Here is a 20939-nt window from a genome sequence, read left to right as displayed (position 1 = left end):
AGGAACTTTTAGCACAAAGGTGCAAAATCGTGATGTTTTCACAGATATATTAAAAAGAAAATGGTTCCACTGAGAGGATCAATACTCAGAGGACTCAGACTGAAGGTCATTGGTAAAAGAACTAGGAGAATGTCAGAAGAATCTTTAATGCATTGGCAGAAAGGTTAATGATTGCATGTTTAGTATTCATTTTCATTTCTGTTGACAGCAATGATGCACTTACAAATTTGGTGACAGATAGTCACTGTACCGCAAAGTCATTGAGGAGAGCCATTAAGTTAGTTTGAGTTATTGCTTACTACAGTACTAATGTAGTCAAAAGATGGTGGTTTGCGCCCCAGTCGAGAGACTGTAGTTTAATTTTTGGTGGCCCGTAAACCCTTCTTTGATGACTGTTCCAATTCAGATTGTTGCTCAGAGGATTGGATGATAGCTGGTTGATGTAAATGCTAGTAAATGGATTTGTTTTAAAGGTTGCCATCTGCTGTCCTCCACCAGCCTTTGAAGTCAAGCAAGTCCTTGAATCCATGAATGCAATGTATTTGAACATCGAAATTCACGAATTTACAGCAAGGCAATTTTAACATAATGGAACTTGAAACTTACAAGAGTTTGTGAGAGAACCAAAACCATATACAAGACCTCTCATATACATAAAGGCTATTTCTAAATCACACCTGCAAAAACCTTAGCAGATGGAAATAACCAATTTACAAAAGGAAATGAATCAATTCAATAGGTGACAGCTGCAAACAGACGACAGTGGAGATGTGCCATGTATGAACATGAAGGAGGTTTAGTTGTGATACCCCCTGCCACTCCACATGCAATTATCTAACTTCAAAATCTAAGTATAAGTTACAGTTAAAGTTCTGTTTTTACACCAGAGAGCCATACAGAAGAGAAAGAATACACCCTTACATCTGTCAGTAATTCACCCCTAAATCTCATCGGAATATAGCCTTGGGAGGAGGGAGTGAGCAGCGACAGGCGAGGAGCGAGGCCAGTACGAGAGGAGAGGGAACCGGGGTCTGGCCTACCGCGCCCTCAAGGTTGGGTGCAGGAGGGGACCTGAGGAACGAAGGAGAGTGACGCCTATTCTAAGGTCGAACCGCACATCCAAGGAAGGCGACGGCTAGAGGTCCTCAACAGCCTGGGGCTTGCCTGGATCAGGCAACGCTCATAAGATCTAGAGCGCAGACTGAACTTTAGAAATGGCGCCAAAACATGGCACTTCTTGCATCCGGTTGCACTGGACTGTTATCGTACACTTGCTAATCGGGGATTGGGAGTATGGTTATTTGTGGGCTGTTTGTAAGAAAGGAATTTCACTGTGCATTAGCACTCTGCACATATGATAATAAAAGCACCATTGATCCATTGTTGATCCAAGTACTCAGGCTGTGTATTTAAACCGGTGTTATTTCGGATGAGTTATTAAACCAATTGCCCTCTCAGATGAATGTAAAGGATCCCTTGACACTACTTTAGAGTAGAGCAGAGGAGTTCTCCCAAGTGTCCTAGCTAATTGTTGCACCCTGCAAATCGTATTAAAATAGTTCATCTGAATGTTGTTACACACCTGTTTATGGGATTTTCCTGTGTGTAAAATGGTTGCTGCTTATGACAGTAATGACACTGCTAAAATGAGTGGGGGCGGGGGGGTGCCAATAGCAACAAAAGAGCAGCATTATGTTGCCAAGGCAATAGATGTTGGAGTATGGGGCCAGTGTGCACTCACTACCCATGAATTATTGAGCTAAACCCCATGAGCATTCATTAAGGACTCGCCAGGAAGCAAAGTTTAAAGAGCAGATAGGGCACCAGTGTAAAAGCCTTTGAGACCTCTTGATGTGAAATGGCTGGTGGATTATTCATGCAAACCTTCATCATAGTGCCTTGTGGTCATAACCAAGGGACCCAATTAAACACTGACGATGTGATAGCTTCCCTGAGTGCCTGCCAGAGCCTACCTCGTCACACTGTTGTGCCAAATTGTCATTGCTTAATAAGATTAACATAATGTAAGTCTCATCTAGTGTTCTTTATCCACTTAAAAAAAAGAGAAATACCACTAAAATAAAAGAAACAAAAAGAGTTTAATTTGCTCTATGTGCTGTATATCTTAAACCAAAGGCGTGGAGGGGGAGGGGAGATGGTGAAGATGTAATTTTCCTCAATAAATTAATTATGAAGCACACTGAGAATGTGCGCAAGTGTGCATATAAAGCACCCCCTTCAAAAATGGTCAAATTTCAATTCTTATGCACATCCGTGCTAATTTATTGTTTCAGTCATTTTGACCCATTTGCTACCAATTTATAAATAAACCAGTTATTGTTAACTGAATACTTTTAATATTCCAGGACAATAGACCTCATGTCACATAATTCTGTAACGGGGAATGGGGTCTGACTGAATCACTGTCTTAAAATGCTGACTCACAAATCCAATAGTTCAAAGCTCTGGCAGACTTCCAAAATAAACAAGTTATATTACTGATCTCAAAACGGCATAGTACGTTAAATATCAGTGTAAATTTAAGGTACAGGCTGAAAGTAACAAAAATTCATGTAATGTGGATGCACAATTTGCTTTGAACAATTTAGTGCACTTCTCTCTGCAGAAATCACTGGCAGCAATCACATCTAAAGCTCAGCAGTATGGAAAATAATGCACTAAATTTAGAATACTTCAGACTTGCTTTGTTGCACTTGTGATTTAATGCAAAGCTGAAAACTATTCCTTCATGAGCTATGTTAACTTCTGGTGGGACTCATTTTTGTATTTTCATTCCATTTTCATCTTTGTAGTTTATTTCGCAATCCATCTACCCTGGTAGAGAAAGTAGATCCTGTTACTTGATCAACATTTACAACCTCATTTAAAGAGCAACTTTAACATAGTAGGATTTCAGGCATTTCTTAACAAGAGTATTGAACAACAAAACAGGGCATTAATATATGAATGTACACTTCCGACTAGCCTCGTCTCCAAAGGGTCCATTCCTTACCGCCATTGGGGCCTTTCTGCAGCCGAATAAAAGACGGTCAATTGTCTTTAGTCAGATGTTGCTACTCTTGCCTTTATTGATTCAAGCCTCAATCTCGTCTGAGGGATAACTGATAACTGCTTCAGTTATGACTGCTGGGAATAATTTGTCCAGGCATTAAGAATCTCATGGACTGTTTCTTTCTGTTGCTAGCTCATAAAATGAAATAGCGTGTTCAGTCCATTGTTTCTGCACCAATTGTAACCAGTTCATCCCACACTCTTGCTCTTTTCCATGCAAGTATTGATGCAATAATGAAATCCCCTTTTCGAAAGTTCCTCTTCAAAGCTTCTAAAAACTTATCAGGTCGCTCATAAAAATCTGCCAAGTAAACAAAATTATCTTCACGTCCACCATAATATCAACCGCTTATCTCTGTCACTAGTACAGCCCTTAAGTGATTTATACATCAAAACAGCCCATTCGTTCAGTGGTGGTCAAATATCTATTCCCAGAGATATGAAGGAACCATTGAACTATTAGTGATGCAAGTTAACGTGCTCCAACATGTCCTATGAGCAGCAGAATGGCTTCAGACAAAACCTGATACAGCGTTGAAGTTCCAGAGGATATTTCTTCTCCTCCTCCACAAAGCTCTATTATTTTTCCTGCCAAAAATATCTCGCAGCAAAAGTGCTCCACTCATAGTTCATAAGGTAAAATATTTTTTTTAATGTAATATTGATCCATAAATCCATGGAGGGTCCCAAGCTTTCTTAGCTGCTACTCAACCTCTGAAGAATGGGTCTTCAAGTCTCATCCAAGAGGTCTGAGCACAACCAACTAGATTGATGGTCCAATTCAATAAAGGGGGGGGGGGGGGGGTGGGGGGGGGGGGGGGGAAGGGGGAAGGGGGGAGAGGGGGGATGCTGCATCATGGGGGATGCCAGATCCCCTTGCTTGCGATTTCAAAAGAGGAGAGGGAAGGTGGGAAGTTCTAGTTTGCAATAATCATCTCTCCATTGCAATTACCTGGTAACTGTTTGTGGGAACAGTTGCGTGGAAAGTGCTTAGAAACTTTTTCATTGGTGTAAATCACTTTGGCCAGGTTTAGACTTTGAATGTATTGTAGATTACTTCAGCCATTTGATATTTAAGTTTAATTTTTCCTGTTGGACCTCAAGCATTATGATTGGCTGCCTGGCCACTGCACTGCAGTGCATTCCAAGAAAGGTGGGTGTATAGTCATGTAATGCTTCCCCTGCCTAAGACCAGCATAGTTTTGTTGCAAAGTGCTCTCAGAGCTCTTTCCCATTAACATTCCCATGATGTATATGATATGTATTAAAATGCAGTGTGCAAAACTCCAATGCCCAAAGATTGGTTGGCATGCATAAAGGCATGGCTGTCAGCCAATTTGCAGCAGGCCAACCAACATCTCGTTTGAATGCTTGCCACTGGTAAATGCAGTAGCATCTGAGGTCTAAATTGTCCACCACTGAATGGATCATAAAAAAGGTCAATCTTTCCTTTACAATGATCCTCTAGTATAGAGATAGAGCAAAGATATATCAGGTGAGAGGATATTTTTTATTTATCTCTCCCTTTCCATCCGCCATCTTCCCTCCCTCTACCTCTGTCTTCCCCCCAACCCCCCCCCCCCCCATTCTCTCTTCCTCCCACCTACCACTGTTCTAACTCTTCCACTCCCTCCCTCTTTCCCTCCCCATTCTCCTTTCTTTCTCCCTCTGTCCTTCCCATTCCTTCTCTTCCCCTACCCCTCTCTCTCCCACCCTCCATGTAACTAATAGATAACGATATGCAGAGTGATGGGAAGGATAGAGGGTTTAATGGTAAATAAAACTAACAGTGAACAGGGCCAATGCAAAGAAACATGGTATGAAGTCAACGTTAAATGATCTTTATCTGCACGCACAAAGTATCTTTCACAGCATAGATGAATTGATGGTAAAACAGAGGCAAATGAGTAGAATTTATTAGTTGTTTTACAGACAAGGTTGCAGCTGCCTGAGGTCAGAAACATAATAATATGGTGTGTTTACATTTTGGAAGGATAGTCAGAATGGAATAAGAAAAGGGGAGTTCTTATGAGGATGACGTGAGGTCAGTGGTAGATAATGACTTTGTTTCAGAAAATCAGGAAATTGGATCAGATTAGGTGGAGATTAAATAATTGGTGATAACCTATAGGCTCTCAATAGTGGTTATACCACTGAAGAGAACATCAAATGAAGAACAAAATGAGTTGTATCGAAGGTCAAGGATTGGGGGGGGAAAGGTTGCTTCTGATCAGTTGAAAGGGATGGTTTGAAGGATGGAATTTGGCTGGCTGATTGGTAGATGGGAGGATGTCGGGCAAGTGGTTCAAGTTTGGTGAGTACTGCATGGATTGCTACAAATTTGGCAGCACAAGGGATGAAGCAGGAATATATTATTCAAATAAGGCCTACCTGAATGTGGATCACTGCATCAACCGGGACCTGCACAGGTAGGTTGCCTTTAATTAAGATGAAGCAGGCCCAAGAGCTGCCATTTGCTTAGGTGAAACACGTTAGGATGGGTGGAATACATTGCACAAAAGAAAATTACACAAGTGGCATCCAAGAATACTTTGCATTATCATTTGATGCATGTCCAGATAATTCAATTGCTCTTCTGATGCAGTCCCAGAATCCATATGATAAGTTCCCAATTTCATTGAAATCGAAATGTGTAAACACCCCAACGTTAACCTAACAATATCTTCATCTCAGGTGATCCTTCAGGAATGAGGGTGACTTGCTTATTTTTCTGTTCTGAGATCACCTACTAAGGCCAATGTGAGACCTACAGACTCTACCATGGATGAGTGGGTAGTATGTGAGATGGTCTGCTCCTTTCACCATTTATGTTGGGCTCTGTGTACCTCCGCATAGACTTAACATTTTCAATACTATTCTGAATACTCCTTCTGCACTTTGAACAGTCATTCAGAGATTTTCATGAATTAGTGGAGATATTCAATGTCTTCAATACAATACAATATACAATACAATATATCTTTATTGTCATTGTACAGGGGTACAACGAGATTTGGAATGCGCCTCCCATACAATGCATGAAATTAATTAGCTAGTCAGTATTAATTTAAACAACCCAATGAAACAAATTGTAACAGTTTTAAAACAGAATAAAGTGCAAGTAGATCTGTGCCGGTTCACTGTGCGATGTGACCATCCGGCTCTGCAGGACCGGTTCATAGCAGCTATGGCCCTGGGGATTAAGCTGTTCCTGAGTCTGGAGGTGCGGGCATAGAAGGCCTTGTATCGTCTGCCCAATGGTAGAAGTTCGAACAGACTGTTGCAGGGGTGTGAAGAGTCTTTGTGGATGCTGGTTGCTTTTCTGAGGCATCGTGTGTTGTAGATGCCCTCCAAGGCTGGTAGCTGTGTTCCGATGGTCCTCTGAGCTCTATGGACTACCCGCTGAAGAGCTTTCCTCTCTGCCTCCATGCAGCTGAGATACCATACAGGGATGCCATGTGTTAGAATGCTCTCTATGGTGAACGGTAGAATGTTGTCAGTAGCTGTTGGGGTAGACCAGACTTTTTCAGTGTTCTTAGGTAGAACAGTCGTTGCTGTGCCTTCTTGACCAGCGCAGCTGTGTTATTGGACCATGTTAGGTCCTCCGAAATATGAGCGCCCAGAAACTTGAAGCTGGACACTCTCTCCACACTGTCCCCGTTGATAAAGATCGGGGCGTATTCCCCGTTGTGTGACCTACGGAGGTTGATGATCAGCTCCTTGGTCTTGGTGGTATTTAGGGACAGGTTGTTTTCAGAACACCAGTCCGCCAGGTTCTGCACCTCCGCTCTGTATTTTGTTTCATCAAGTAAACTTTGAGAGCATCCACACAATGAACCCATAGTCTAAATTATATGTAGTATCTTATTTTCCAATCCCTTTGTCAATACTTGTCTTGAATGAAGATGATAATTGATGATAAGTAATCTCTTTCTCCTAGATTTCTATACAGTAAATCCTAGTTTTAACAGACCTCTTTATAACGGATTTCGGTTATAGCGGACTGTCCTACCGACAGCTGCCTGCACCATCCCCAGAGCGCTGGCTACCCCTGTTTGCGCCGCTTCCAGGCTAGACCTTCTGCCATAACCACCAACACACATAGTTTCCTTGGCCGCTTCCAGGCCATGTCTGCTGCCACCGCCACCATCATCGACCCTCACATGCACTCCGGCTGCCTATGGGCCACGTCCATTGATTCTGCCGATTTTTGCCTCTTCCCCGGCCACCAGCCTGTCAACGCACTTGGATTACAGGACCATTTCCAGACTGAGAGTCTGAAGAAAGGTCTCGACCCAAAACATCACCTATCTATGTTCTCCAGAGATGCTGCCTGTTTTGCTGAGTTACTCCAGCACTTTGTGTCCTTCTGTTTATTAACCATCAACTACAGTTGTTTATTTCTAATACTGATACAATGATAATCTCTTACTCGATTATAGTGGACAATCAGTAATAACGGGCACCATTATCCCCTCCTCCCCGCCTATGATCCGTTATAACGAGGGTTTACAGTAATTGCGCTTACAATAACACGTTTGAACTTCCAGCTTCCTGAATGACAAGATAATGAAACATGCAACAAAGTCTCTTGCCTTTCTATTTCTGTCGTGTTTCAGTTATAGCCAGTTATATATCCAGTTTGGCAGAGCCTCAGGGCACACTGCCTAGATGTCACTGGTACACATTCCACATGCTTCTTCAACCTGTGACATTAATTGACATGTAAACACATTATTTCACGCTGTATTTTATGAGTAAAGCTGCCTGTATTTCTAGACCAAAACATGGGCTTACAGCTCCAGCATCCTGGGTTCAGTCCTGACTGCCTGTGTGGAGTTTGCATATTCTCTCTGTGGCTGTAGTTTTCCCCAATTGCTCTTGTTTCCTTACACATCCCCAAAAAGTGGATACTGATAGGTTTTAGGGTGTTGAATATGTGGAGAATAAAAATAGTTTAGGGTTGGATTAGTGTAAACATGAATGTTTGTTGTTCACGCAGACATGGTGCACTGCGGGGGTTTTTCCATTACACTTTTCATGACTTTAGAATATTCCAATGATTTTCAGTTCTTCGAATAATTTTGTCACTTCAGTAATGCAGGAATTGAAGCAGGTTGTGATTATGATCGGATCATCAATTTTAATAATGTCAGTTGAGTAAAAGTATGGGCCAAAGTATTGAGAACTCTTTTCTTTTGCATTCTTAATTTCATCCATCACTCATGTACTTGCTGACTAGGTTTTGAACACTTTGCAAAATAATTAAGCAGACAACAAACTATTTCAAAACAAAATCAGGGAGTTGCATATAAAGTTTGTTGGGTGGGAGGAGATCCTTCTCTTCCTTGGAGTCGAGCTTGACTTGCTTTCACTCTAGTTTTGTGAATTCTGGTATGCCTGATGAAGCCAATATAGGGATTTGCAGATTCAGCCACATGAAGGGTAGAATGTGACTGATGGGACAGATCGGTGGGTAGTTTGGAAGTGGTGCTCTCCTATTATTTATGCTGGGTTTCTATGTGCTTCCAAAGGACAGAACTGAGAATGGTGCAACCAGAACTGAGAATTGTGGGCCTTTCGGCCCACAATGAATGATGTCAAGTTAAACGAATCTCCTCTGACTGCATATATAAAAGTCTCTTAAATACTAGTATTGCATCTGCTTCCAATGAATGGATCCAAAGTTCTCAATACTCCTCCATTTTGAACCTTGTGTGCTAAGGATTCCTGAGAGTCTGAAGAGTTTTGTTGTCGGGCATGTTAATGATGAGACCTACTCTACAGAACTGAGACGTTGACCTGGGTGAGAATACTGCCTATGTATTTGGGGAATTTTGTAGAAACAGCATTGGTGGTGTCCCTCCAGAGCTTTTAAGTGCTTGCTTAAGGAAAATCTACATACATTTTATAAATATATTAAGAGCAATTACATAACCAGGGAAAGACTGGGACCCATTAAATGTGGGTGAGCTCTTAAATGTACAAGGAGAAGGATATTTCAGTAGGATGGTGAAATATTGTCAAGGTAAAAAAGGAGGAGGTATCAGATGTCCAAGCAGGAATAAAGATGGATAAATCCTCAGGGGCTGATGATATATATCACAAGCTGCTATGGGAGGCAATGGAGGAGATTGCATGAGCCCTGACAGAGACATTTAAATCTTCCCTGGCCACAGCTGAGATGGCAGATGACTGGAAGACAGCAAATGTGATACATTTATTCCAGAAAGGCAGCAGGGATATGCCACATAATTTTAGGCCAGTGGGTCTAATAGTAGTTATAGGGAAACTGGAAAATCCTGAAGGAGAAACAAAGTACTGGAGCAACTCAGTGGGTCAGGCAGCATCTGTGGAAGGAATTGATAGACATTGTTTGAGATCAGGACCCTTCAGATGAAGAGTCCTGACCCAAGATGTTGTCTGTCCATTCACTATACAGATGCTGCCTGACTCGCTGAGATTTCTCAGCAGTTTGTTTCATGCTCAGGATTCTAGCATCTGTGGTTTGTTATGTCTGCAAAAATCCAGAGGGTTGGGGTTAATCTACACTTGGAAAGGCATGGATTGCTCGCAGATCATCAGCATTGATTAGTTGGTGAGAGATTTTGTCTGACCAATTTAACTGAGTTTTTTGAATTGGTAACTAACAATGTTGATGAAAGTGCATTTGACATAGTTTACATGAACTTCAATGAGGCCTTTGGAAGGCTGGCTCAAAAGGTTAGAACCCACGAATCTAAGGAAAATTGGCAAATTTGATTGAAAAGTGACTTGGTTCTATGATACAGCAGGTGATAATGGAGGGTTGTTTTTCTGATTATTGATGTTGTTTATAGTGAGGAGGATATAGAATGATACTGATCAGCTAGTAAGTGGGGCACGTCAATGGCAGATGGAATATAATCCCGATAAGTGAGAGATAATACATTTTGGGATGTCTAGTAAGGGTAGGACATATGACATGAATTGTAGGGCAAGAGGATATTAAGGAACAAAGGGACCTAGATGTACAAGTTCAGAAATCTCTGAAGGTGATAGGACGGATTGATAGGGTGATAAAGAAAGCATTTGGGATGCTTGTCTTTATTAGCTGGAGCATAGGTTAAAAAATGTAAATGTAAAGAAGAGGTTAGAAGAGCAGCGAGGTTTTGGTACAACTTTGTAAAACATTGATTTGGCTACAGATGGAATATTGTGGTGCAATTCTGATTGCCACACTATAAGAAAGATATGATTGTATTGGAGAGGTTGCAGAGGAGATTCACGAGAATATTGCCTTGGAAGGAATGTTCACATGAGGAGAGAATGGTCAGGCTGGGTTTGTTTACTTTGAAGCAGAGGAGGCTAAAGGGATAGACACAAAAAGCTGGAGCAACTCATTGGGTCAGACTGCATCTCTGGAGAAAAGGAATAGGTGACGTTTCGGGTCGAGACCCTTCTTCAGACCCGGGCTAAGGGGATACTTGATAGAGGTATACACAATTTTGAGAGGCATAGATAGAGTGAATAGTAAGGAACTTTTCCCATGGCAAAGATGTCTAAAACCTGAGGGCACAGGTTTAAGCTGAAGAGTAGGGAGTTGAGAGGGAATCTGGTGACATTTTTTTTCACCCGGAGGATAGTTGCAAAAACACGCTGCTTGAGAAGGTGGTGGAGGCATGTACGCTCAAACATTTAAGAAGCATACATATGAATTGCCGAGGCATAGTGACCAATGGACTGAGTAAATTAGATCATTATATATATAGATACTTGATGATCAGCATGGATATGATGGCTCAAAGTGACAGTTTCTGTGCTGTATGATGACCCTCGAGTCATGCTGACATGATTCACATTTCATCCTCTGAATGTTTGCTGCAGATCGATCACTAAAGATTATGATGCAGATTGAATAGTTTCCCATTGGTCCTGTAGGAAGGTATGGTGGTGCAGTGGTAGAGTTGCTGCCTTACAGCACCACAGACCCGATTCAATCCTGACTACAGGTGCTGCCTGTACAGATTTTGCACATTCTCCCCGTGACCTATGTAGGTTTTCTCTAGGTGCTTTGATTTCCACCCACACTCCAAAGACATGCAAGTTTGTATGTTGATTGGCTTTAGTAAAAAAATGGTAAATTGTCCCTAGTGTGTAGGATAGTGTTAGTGTGCGGGGATCGCTGGTTGGCGCAGACTCGGTGGGCTGAAGGGCTTGTTTCCATGTTATATCTCTAAACTCTAACGCCACTTCCAAGGCAAGTCCACATATTGCGTGGGTTAATGGTTCCCAGTGTCCCCTGCTCGATCCTGTGCCATCTTATTAGCTATGTTGCAAAGGTTTCTGTGAATTTTATATTGCTGGTTACGAATATAATAAAAAGGTATACTGGAAAGGAAGAGAATGAAATACTGGAAGCAAGTCATGAGGAACAAAGTGTATGAATAGAATACATAAAATAATTATATATACAGCATATACAACTATAATAATTAAAAAGAGTAAAATTTCAACAATAATGTTCCAATTTTAACAAATCCTCAAAGATTAAGGTATGTTTAATATCAAAATGGTCTCCCACCCGCATACAGAATCAATAAATATATCTTAATGCAATATTCTACAAACATTAATAAATATTCACTTTCTATTTGTCTGAAAACTTTCACTTTCATCTAAAACACTCCTATCAGTGTTCCATCTCAGACCGTAACCTGTTCACTCATCACTTGCTAACATTTTCCCACTTGAGAGAAAGCTTCATTTTAAAATTCTCACCCTTGTTTTCAAATTCATTCATTTTCTTTCCCTCCGTATCTTTAAAAACTCCTCCAAATCAAATCCCTGCCAAGATTATCTGAGCTTCTCTAACGCTTGTACATCTCTGAATCGAATTATTCTGCCATTCTATCACTGAAGTTTATTGCAACAACAAATACTAACACATAACAAGCAGTGACAAGGTCCCACCAATAGATAACAGCGACAAATTTATTATGGTTTCAAAATGTAAGACTATCAAATCCCCAAAAATGCAGCCATCCACGGAAAAGATAAGAAATGTGAGAAATATATCAGGCTGATTTCAATGTCAGGAAATGCATTTTCAATATAAATCTACTAAAGAACTAGGAAAAAGGAAAATTACAAATTGAGCATGCCCAAAACTTAACACTATTCTTTTCAGCAGATCTTCTATGCCAATCATGTTTCACGTTACATCAAAATATTTTTTCTACTTCTATGTTGTAATATTAATATATCAAATGACCATTAATACATTACTCTAGAACATGTGCAAATATAATAAATATTCATGGATGGCAAGAAAGAGGTACTTAACATTTCAATTCACCACAATCAACATTTATATATCTTTCAAAAATATACTTTATTCATAAAAAATGTATGCAAGAAATACAATAAAATCCAGTCATGTCTTTTTCTACATTTGTTGTACCTTCAAATCAGTACATTCTATTATAATGTGTCAATGCCACTCATTTTTCCTTCTTGAAAAAACACAGCTGTGATGTGTTTGAGAGGCTGTTATATAGGAATACATTCCTCAGTTTCCAGTGCCGGCAGACCCTTCTCCACAGGGCCTTTGTAGTGACTGCACATTTGTTTCAGTGTGTTGCTCAGCACATCTTCCTCCAGATCCCATCATCTGCTATCACTTTTGTCTGCAGCTGATGTTAATCTTGGTTGGTGTTCCTGGCAACAGCCCGTAAATCAGACCATCCTCTGTTATGCAGCTTCCATTCTTCCATTTAACACAAATACGAAGAACCTAGAAATACACCTGATGCAGTCTAAAAAGCACTCAGTAGGTTTAACACAGCTACCATTAAACGATCTAGGTTTTTTCTCTACATCTGCACAGAATGCCCAGGAACAGATTACAGAAGTGCAGGACACCACCTAATTTATCACAGGTACTGACAACCCCAACACTGAAGAGAGCTACAGTCACTGCCTCATAAAACAGCATCAAGACCCACACCATCCTGGTCACGCTCTCATTTCACTCTTGCCATTGGGAAGAAAGTACGGGAGGCTGAAAACCATGACCTACAGGTTCAGGAGGAGTTTCTTCCCATCAACAATCAGGCTCTCGAACACTACAAATACCAACTGAACAACAAATTACAAAGTCTTGGTTGCCCTGAAAACTTTGGGATTTTTTGCACTAATGTTGTTTATTTTTTAATATTTTGAACTTTTGTTGTTTAATATATTATCTATGAGTGCTGTGTTTACAGACCTGTTATGCTGCTGTTCTGTTCTTCAGCACACATGACAAGCATTCTTGACTTGACTCACTATTCACTCAAATTGGTGGTAGAACTTTGCTTCTCTTTGGCTGGATTCTTGAAGCTGGTGTTCAATGAGCCCTTATGATTTGGTCAGTAGAAATTTTTCTGTTGGTGCTAATACATAGCAAATGTCAGGTTTGGTGCTGCAGAACAGGTGGCGATATATAGTCAAAGTAGTCAAGCTATCAAAGAAAAAGTGATTTCAGTGAAATTAAAGGGGTCCTCCTGCTCAGCTGGCTGTCGTTGTGATATTGCTATTACTCTACTGCCACTGTATTGTAAGTGAAGCGTTTTGCCATTTTTGTTCCCCACTGCTAGTTGACAAGGTGGGCAGCAAATATTCCTTTAGTTACTAATGTATGTCGCAATAGATAAATATGGATCCAAGCAAGTGAAGGATAGAATTTGTATGCACTGCATCCCATGTAATGGAGGCATCAGCCTATTGAGGTTTTTCGGGAGCTATAGTTTGGAAGAAACAATGTTTGCATTTGATTCTGGAAATAGTTCTCAATACATTCAACTTCAAGGATAAAATATGTCACTCAACCATTTCACAGTCATTTGGAACAAGATTAGCTCCTGATTTTTGTATTTCTATCCAAGTAGGCATGGGTAACCAACCTAGCACATCTTGTATCTTGTGGTCATCATTTCCGAAGAGTCCACCAGGGACTACACTGATTAGCCAAAACATAGAAACATAGAAAATAGGTGCAGGAGTAGGCCATTCGGCCCTTCGAGCCTGCACCGCCATTCAATATGATCATGGCTGATCATTCAGCTCAGTAGCCTGTACCTGCCTTCTCTCCATACCCCCTGATCCCTTTAGCAAAAAGGGCCACATCTAACTCCCTCTTAAATATAGCCAATGAACTGGCCTCAACTACCTTCTGTGGCAGAGAATTCCACAGACTCACCACTCTCTGTGTGAAGAAATGTTTTCTCATCTCGGTCCTAAAAGACTTCCCCCCTATCCTTAAGCTGTGACCCCTGGTTCTGGACTCCCCCAACATCGGGAACAATCTTCCCGCATCTAGCCTCTCCAACCCCTTAAGAATTTTATATGTTTCTATAAGATCCCCCCTCAGTCTTCTAAATTCCAGCGAGTACAAGCCCAGTCTATCCAGTCTTTCCTCATATGTAAGTCCCGCCATCCCAGGGATCAATCTGGTGAACCTTCTCTGTACTCCCTCTAAGGCAAGAACGTCTTTCCTCAGGTTAGGAGACCAAAACTGCACACAATACTCCAGGTGCGGTCTCACCAAGGCCCTGTACAACTGCAGCAGAACCTCCCTGCTCCTAAACTCAAATCCTCTTGCTATGAATGCCAACATACCATTCGCTTTCTTCACTGCCTGCTGCACCTGCATGCTTGCTTTCAATGACTGGTGCACCATGACACCCAGGTCCCGTTGCATCTCCCCTTCTCCCAATCGGTCACCATTCAGGTAATACTCTGCTTTCCTGTTCTTGCCGCCAAAGTGGATAACCTCACATTTATCCACATTATATTGCATCTGCCATGCATTTGCCCACTCGCCTAATCTATCCAAGTCACTCTGCAGCCTCCTAGCATCCTCCTCGCAGCTAACACTGCCACCCAGCTTCGTGTCATCCGCAAACTTAGAGATGTTGCATTCAATTCCCTCGTCCAAATCATTAATATGATGAGCCAAAACATTATGACCACCTGCCTAATATGCTGTTGGTCCTCCGTGTGCAGCCCCATACGATGCACTATCCCGTAACCACCATTAAAATTTTCTGTGACGTGCCACAGTAGACCATCTATCAGTTTTGACCAGACGAGATAGCCTTCATTGCACTCACGCATTGATGAGCCTTGGGTGCCCAACACCCTGTCGCAGGTTTGTGGTTTGTCCCTCCTCAGACCACTGTCGGTAGGTACTCACCACTGCTGACTGGGAGCACCCCACAAGCCTTGCCATTTCAGAGATGCTCTGACCCGGTCGGCTGGCCATAACAAAGTCACTCAGGTGTTTACTCCTGCCCATTTCTCCTGCATCCAATATATCAACTTCAAGAACTGACTGTTCACTTGCTGCCTAATATATCCCACCCGTTGACAGGTGCCATTGTAACAAGATAATCAATGTTATTCACTTTGCCTGTCAGTGGTCATAATGTTTTGGCTGATCGGTGTATACTGGAAGTATCCTATACCCACTGGGGACAATTTTTAACACTATCCTACACCCACTAGGGACAATTTTTACATTTACCCAGCCAATTAACCTACAAACCTGTATATCTTTGGAGTGTGGGAGGAAACCGAAGATCTCGGAGAATACCCACGCAGATCACGGGGAGAACGTACAAACTCGGTACAGACAGCACCCGTAGTCAGGATCGAACCCGGGTCTCCAGTGCTGCATTAAGGCAGCAACTCTACCGCTGCGCCACCGTGACCGCCCATTGATTTCCAGATAATTAACTCTATATTATTTGTTTTTGTAAAATTCCTTTCTAATCCTATGATTTATTTATCTCCCTTTCCCTACAGTTTCTTCCAAATTTACCATAATCTGCGATATCAATGTTCATCCAGATTACTGATGCATTTAATAACTCGCTATCAAAGATAATAGAGCGGAGCAAGATAGACCACTTCTGCAAAATCACGTATACTGAAGTGTAGTACGCAACGGAGTGGAACGTCCGCCATTTTAGGAAGCAAACCCCACCGTTCGTTAGGTCTCTGGCAGTGTAATCATTGTTGTGGGGGAACAGTATGTGTGATGATACCATAAAAATGCAGAATATATCTCATCTATCAATTCACAGTTTTTTGTTATTTTTCATTTAAAATGTTTTTCCCCTGCTTAATCTCTGATTTTATTCTTTCTTACTGTTTCTGCCTATTTCTCTCCCATCCTTTCTCCCTCTTTTGTGCAGTTTCCCTTGTATTGCTCTAACACGCACTCGGCACAAATTTAACTTATATAAGAGAGAGATAAATAGATTTCATAGTTCCTTCTCATGGATCAGAAGCAACTTTGATTTAAAGCAATGCTCTATTTCTTTCTTTATCTTATTTTTCACATGATGTACATAAACCATAAAGGTGATTTGACCTTTATGGTTTATGTTTATGGTTTAATCATATATATATAGTTTATTTCTTGGGATTTCCTCTAATTATTTGTTTAGTAACCTTTTTCTTTCAATCTCTCTCTCTCTACAATATAAACATAGCACAAAAAGTAAGGAAATTTGTGTTTGGTAGATTATTTCTTTGTTGTAACAATGCTTCTTGGCAATAAATCTTATACCGTTGGAAAGCCTGTTTATTTCCCTTTTAAATGGTGCCACATTTGTAAGGAACATGCATTTGTGGGATGAGCAGCAGAGCTGAGTATATGGGTTGCGCCCATGAAAAATTTGCCAAATCTTCTCTGCCAATGCCAAACAGCTTATTCTGCCATTGACTCTTGTTCGGTGTTGTTTGGTGGATTGGATGATTGAAGTCTGAAGAAACAAGACATATTGGCAATTTAACAATTTATTCATTTAATAAACAGGAGCCACAGTAGCGTGTGGAAGAACCATACACAGCCATAACAGCCTGGCACCTCCTCCTCATGCTGGTCACCAGCCTGGTCACACACTGTTGTGGGATGGCATCCCATTCTTGTCAGCACCTGGGGGTACCAGAAGCTCAAAACAAGAGTCAATAGCAACAGCAGAATAAGCTGTTTGGCAAATTTTTCATGGGCGCATTGTTACAACAAAGAAATAATCTACCAAACACAAATTTCCTTACTTTTTGTGCTATGTTTATATATATATATATATATATATATATATCCATCAGTCATGCACACACTTCTCAGCACATGGTTCTCCCTATCATGATCACTGTTCTCTCACATAGATTTCATTAGGGCCTACCCATACACATTCGCAATCAGTGACATCAAACTTATTTCCTGAAATCCTAATATTGTGAATAAAATAACTATGAATTGTAGATTAGTGTAATGGTGTCACTCATGTTATGCGTCATGCTTTTGTAGTTACGTCCCTTTAGCTTTTGAGTGACCACCGCTTGCGAGATTCGGGTTAGTGTAAGTGGAACATGCAGGCGTGAGGTCGTGCTTGCTATGTAGTCAATAGTTAATAAAGTCTTTGGATCGTTATCCAGGTGTAAGGCTTCTGTTATTATATGGTCACCACAACATGGTGTCAGAAGTGTACGAACTTACTCCAAATTCTATTGTTTTCCTCTTGTTTTTATCTTAGTTTGTTATTTTTCTACTGTGTGTGATGGCTTCTGTTCTCAGGAAACCGGAGATCTTGGTGTTTGATGCAGATCTCGCGGAACGGTGGCGTGTTTTTGAAGAGGATTTTTCAATCTAATTTACAGTGATGCTGCATACCCTACGGCTGTTCCTGCTCTTCGTGCGTTAATCCTTCTTAATTTGGCGGGCACGGAAGCTGCTCGTCGTGCCAGAAGATTTCACTATGCACCGGCTAGAGTTGACGCTAATGGTAACCAAATTGCTGCTGAGTGTATCCATGACCCTGAATGTCTCCTACGTAAATTTCGACAATTATGTGAGTTACAAATCAATGTGAGCATTGAACGCCATAACTTCTTTTCAAGGGATCAAAAACAAGGAAAACCTGTTGAGTTATACATGAGTGCGCTCAAGCATATCTCTAGTCAATGCGAATTTGGTGATATTCATGATAGTCTTGTTCATGATCGTTTAATCCATGGCATACTGAATGATAAGTTGCGCGATGAATTACTGCGGGAAGTTGACCTAACCAAAGCGGCTGCTGAAAACCGCTGTCGCATAGCTGAATTGACTGATGCTCACATTAAAACTCTGGGACATTCTGCTGCTCGTGAAATTAATGCAGCCAGCATGTCTTATCAAACCTCCTCGTTTATCTCAAGTGCCGGTCACCAAGCTAAGATTGATCGATAATTGCTTCAACTGTGGAGGTTCACATGTCGTGGTTCGTGATCGTTGCCCTGCGTATGGAAAACTATGTCATTTCTGCAATCAACGAAACCATTTCATTAGGTGTTGTCGATCACGCAGTAACAGATTTCAAACGAGACAGACAGTCAACTCGCTTGCTCATGATGAAGGTTCAATCTTTGAGTTCTCACACCCAGTTATAGACAATAGACAATAGGTGCAGGAGGAGGCCATTCGGTCCTTCTAGCCAGCACCGCCATTCAATGTGATCATGGCTGATCATTCTCAATCAGCACCCCGTTCCTGCCTTCTCCCCATACCCCCTGACTCCGCTATCCTTAAAAGCTCTAGCTAGCTCAAATGCAGTTCCCATGGTTGTACAAACAGCTGGCGAAAGTGCAGAGATTGATATACATGCTTTGTCTATGTCAGTGCACCAACAGCTAGATCCCAAGGTCGCTTTGCTCATTAATGGCAAAACCCTTTATCTCAAAGTCGACTCAGGAGCACGCTGCAACGCGAGAATGTACTATCCCTACTGGGTGCTGATGCATGCCTAGATATGGGTTTGATCACTTTCAGCCCTTCTGTCTGTCCTCTGACTACAGACTGTGATTTTACACATCAAATTCTGACACAATACAAAGATTTGTTTAACGATAAGCTGGGCACTGTTCGGCCCAGTTGTTCGTCCGGCTCATAAGATTCCCCACGCTATGCGGGATCGTGTTCAAAGTAAACTTAACAGAATGGTGTCTCTGGGTGTGCTTACTCCCGTATCTGACCCCTCAGACTGGGTCTCCACAATGGTTGTCGCTGCTAAGAAGAACAGAGATGAGATACGGATTTGTATCAACCCCAAGGACTTAAACACAGTGATCAAACGACCACGTTATCCCGTGCGCACTGTGGATGAGATTGCGACGTAGATGGCTGAAGCAACTGTACTCACGGTGCTAGATGCCAAGAGCTCATTTTGGCGGATTCCACTGGAACATAACTCCTCTAAGCTGACAACTTTCAGCACTCCATTCGGACATTATAAATTTCTTCGGATGCCTTTTGGTATATGTTCTGCCAGTGAAGTATTTCAACAAGCCATGGAGCAATTGTTTGCGGGCTACCCGTGCTCCATTGTAGTGGACGATATCCTCATTGCTGGAAAAACGGTCAACGAGCATGATGCCGAGGCCATCCATCTCAAGCTAAATCCTCTAAAATGCAAATTCAGGGTGAATGAGGTAAAATTCTTAGGCCATATATTTACCAAAGACGGCCTCAAAACTGATCCAGCGAAAACTAGTGCTATCAATGAGCTTCCAGCACCCACAGACGTGCTCAGTTTACAGAGATTCCTTGGCCTGGCCAACTATTTGAGCAAATTCATTCAGGACCAGTGAAATTTCAGCCCCATTGCGCCAGCTTACACACAAAGACTCTGTTCGGACTTGGCACGAGCAACAACAGACTGCATTTGACACTCTTAAACGGCGGATGTCTGATGCTCCGACTGGCTTACTTTGACCCTAAACTACCGATTACTCTTACTTGTGACGCCTCACAACACGGGCTGGGCGCTGCATGCCTTCAGAATGATGGCAATGGCAATAAGCCTGTTGCCTATGCTTCGCGCACCATGACTGACAGAGCAACGATATGCCCAAATTGAAAAAGAACTGTTAGCGGTTGTTTTTGCCTGCAAGAAATTCGATGATTTCATCTTTGGCCACACTGTCACAATTGAAACTGACCACCAACCTATCCACACCTCTCCAGCGCGCCTACAACGGATGTTCCTGCAACTTCAAAGATATGACATCGTGCTGATCCACAAACGTGGTAAGGATATGCACCTGGCCGATACTCTTTCGCGTGCACCCCGGAAGACCTGCGAGGGTGATGTGTGTGATGTGTGTGTCTTTTATCCCTTCGTCCTGCATGAAGCACCTGGTTGCCCACACTGCTGTTGACAGTACCCTACGGTCGCTAACCTCCGTCATTAAGCGCGGCTGGCCAGACAAACACTACAACGTTCTGCTGCCAGTCCGGCCCTTTGCTGTCCGAGATGAGTTAGTGCTGCAAGATGGCATTATTTTAAAAGGACACAAGGCCGTGGTTCCTGCCTCGCAGTACCACCGGTATTTTAACGCTGTCCATGTGGGAAACCCGGGTGCTGAAGCCACTGTTTCACGGGCGAGAAGCATGTTTTACTGGCCTGGCATGGCCGAATACATCACCGAGAATGTGGCATCCTGCGCAGTGTGTAACAGTTTGGCTCCTCACGAACAAAAGCAACCGCTTCTTTCACATCCGGTACCTGAACTCCCGTGGTCTACAGTCGCAGCTGACATATTTGATTGGCATGGCAAACAATACCTGATGCTCGTGGATTCTTATTCAGGATGGCTCAACATTGATTTTCTCAGCAGCCCCACTTCCAGCGGAGTGATTTCGAAGTTATCTCGCCACTTTTCAGTCCACGGATCCCCGGTCAAACAGCTGACTGACAACGGCAGTCAATTCACCAGCCAACAATTCAGGGAGTTCGCTAGACACTGGAATCTTCACCACATCACCAGCAGCCCGGAATATCCCCAGTCTAACGGGC

General features: G+C 42.1%; 1 protein-coding gene across 2 annotated transcripts in view; it reads right to left on the bottom strand.

The window, feature by feature from the left end:
* lrrc3 (leucine rich repeat containing 3) overlaps window positions 1-20939 on the bottom strand; it is a 58885-nt gene that overhangs the window by 35968 nt on the left and 1978 nt on the right. The window contains exon 1 of one of the 2 annotated variants that reach the window (XM_078403646.1): window positions 19284-19614. The exons of the other annotated variant lie outside the window; for it this stretch is intronic. The gene's annotated coding sequence lies outside the window, so the exon portion shown is untranslated. Of the gene's footprint in view, window positions 1-19283; window positions 19615-20939 lie in introns of those variants that run through there. 2 annotated transcript variants of the gene reach the window in all.

This window comes from Rhinoraja longicauda, chromosome 8, assembly GCF_053455715.1.
Source record: "Rhinoraja longicauda isolate Sanriku21f chromosome 8, sRhiLon1.1, whole genome shotgun sequence".
In the NCBI taxonomy this organism is placed as follows: Eukaryota; Metazoa; Chordata; class Chondrichthyes; order Rajiformes; family Arhynchobatidae; genus Rhinoraja; species Rhinoraja longicauda.
This window is presented reverse-complemented; position numbering and strand designations above follow the sequence as displayed.